We start from the raw sequence: 2,158 nt of genomic DNA, 5'->3' as shown, positions 1-2,158 counted from the left end.
AATCTCGATCAATCTTGTCGTTGGTACCGGGAGTGGTCGCACCGTTAACTGCGCTGGGTGCGGGGAATGGCCAGGAGAGCACGGGGAATAGAGGTGGAGGCGCTGCCTCTTTAACACCCGGCCTCTTATTGGCCGAACCCTTGTACCTGGCCTCCCTCCCTCCTTTCCTGGACGCGTCCTCGTTTATTCCCAGAGAGAACACCTTTGCTTCACCTAAAAGGACATCCCAGGTTTTCTTCCCAGGGGAGAGCTGTGGCGGATGAAGGCTGCTCCCACCCCTGCCCCTCACCCCTGTTCGGGCCACTCCTTTGCCCATTCCTCTCGGTCACGGTCAACTCCAGATCCTCTTGCCTTGCTTTTCTGTCTGTGTGAGCTCTCTTTGCCAGGATGTGTGTGTAATGGGGTGGGGGAGCGCCTTACACCCGACACAAGTCAGACTGGAGATGACTTGACCCCCACCTTATTTTTTAACCCCTTAGTTGGAGTAGAGTTACTCCACCTCTCAGTATAAGAGGCTGGCTGGGAAGCTGCCTTTAAACCTCACTCCCTTCTCCTGAAGGAGCCTAGAGTAAACTTCACATTGAGTTTTGAATTCCGACTCACTCGATTACTAGCTCTGTTGCCTTAGGCAAATGATTCAACCATTCTGAACTTCAGCTGTCCTCATCTGTTCAATGGAGACAATCTATATGATTTTATGGTGGTTGTGAAGGCAGCCAAGGGCCAGAGAGGGTATCTGCAGGTGGTGGCTGCCCCATATGGGATCCATGGAAGTGGTGAATTTGATGCTACCACAGAGATGTCTCTAGAAGCTGGCGTGGGTGAGAGGTGTTGGGGACCAGGGGGCCAGGGAGGTGCCCAGTTTGGTGGCTGCTATCAGGGCCCCATCTGGGCAGGCCAGGGCATGGCTGGAGGGAAACCAGATGTTCTGAACTGGTATCAAATCCCTGATTGGGCCAAGGCAGACAAAAGCCAAAGGGGTGACTGATCTTCAGGATGTGGGCAGGAGTGGGCTGCCCCTGGAGTTGAGTTGTGCTCAGGGCTGGGGTTGGGGACAGCAGAGAGTAGGGGTGTAGCTGACGGGGGTGGGGGCGGTGAAGAGGAGGGCCAGAGGGCAGAAAGGAATACTCCTCAGCCTAAAACAGATTTTCTGAGAAAGAGGAGATACTCTGTCCGCCACCCCAGTCTCCACCTGTGTTGAAACTGTACCTGCTCTTTACTGCCTGGAATCTTGCCTGTGGGTAGAGAACAGGGTTGGCCGAAGTGAGAAGCTGGGGTTTCCTTCCTTCTACCTAATAGAAAACATGAGTCTCTCACCTCCTCTGCCCACCTCGCAGAGTAGAGCCCTCTCACCGCCCCCACCCCCATCCTTCTAGAAAATGTAAAAACTGTCGTTCACCAGTCTCCCAAGTGCCTAGAACATTGCCTGGCTGGCATGCAGGGGTCCTAGGTAAATATCTGCGGAAAGGAAGGAAGAGTGAAAGAAGCCGTCTGCCTCCTTCTGGGGTGTCTGGGTCTGCCTCTGCCCTCCCTGTGCTATCATCGTCCAGGTGTGGTTGGGGGAGGAGGGGAGGAAGGCCTTTGGAGAGGCTGGAGTTGACGCAGGGAGGGGTGGAGAGGAATTTTGGGGAGGAGCAGAAAGGCCTGTCCAGGTCCTTTCTCAGAGTCCCCAGGGCTGTCCATCTCAGGCTGGGGCTGGAGTACTGGCTGCACCTGGGAGTTGACCCACCCCCTCAGCTCCCCTGCTGAGACGCTGGTGGGAGGTGAGGGCTGGGTTTTATCTCCCTGGCTGTGATAGTTGAGAAGGCTTCTCAGAATGGAGGTGCTGCGTCCCCCGGCAGGACCTGGGGGGTTCTCTCCCAATACGCCCGCTGCTGCAATTTTCACTCTGGACCCTTATTCAGAAGGAGCCCATGGACAAGACCTGCCGCCTGCCTCTGAGCTAGGACCACCTCCCACAGACTGCCTGGGCCCCCTCTGCCCCGACCCTTCTGCTGGCAAGTCTGGGCATCTGGTGAGTGCTGGTCCAGGTGGGCAAGGAAGCCAGTCCTCACCCAGAACGGCAGAGCTGGCTCCAGAGCTCGCACCAGAGCTGGCACGTGGGGGACAGGCCCGCCCACCCCTGCCTGGCTTTCCATGCCATCCAAGGGAAAGCTGG

At 56.8% G+C, this 2,158-nt stretch overlaps 1 protein-coding gene across 4 annotated transcripts in view; it reads left to right on the top strand.

The window, feature by feature from the left end:
• The window catches only part of SLC29A1 (solute carrier family 29 (equilibrative nucleoside transporter), member 1), a 9,878-nt gene that overhangs the window by 514 nt on the left and 7,206 nt on the right, over nt 1–2,158 (top strand). For 2 of the 4 annotated variants that reach the window (XM_010863095.1, XM_010863096.1), the window contains exon 2: nt 1,905–2,014. The gene's annotated coding sequence lies outside the window, so the exon portion shown is untranslated. Of the gene's footprint in view, nt 1–1,624; nt 1,764–1,904; nt 2,015–2,158 lie in introns of those variants that run through there. The other 2 variants (XM_010863098.1, XM_010863099.1) reach the window with 2 other exon arrangements.

The sequence above is a fragment of the Bison bison genome, unplaced genomic scaffold (genome assembly GCF_000754665.1).
Source record: "Bison bison bison isolate TAMUID 2011002044 unplaced genomic scaffold, Bison_UMD1.0 scf7180017864487, whole genome shotgun sequence".
In the NCBI taxonomy this organism is placed as follows: domain Eukaryota; kingdom Metazoa; phylum Chordata; class Mammalia; order Artiodactyla; family Bovidae; genus Bison; species Bison bison.
Note: the sequence above shows the minus strand (reverse complement) of the source record. Positions and strands in the feature narration are given on the sequence as shown.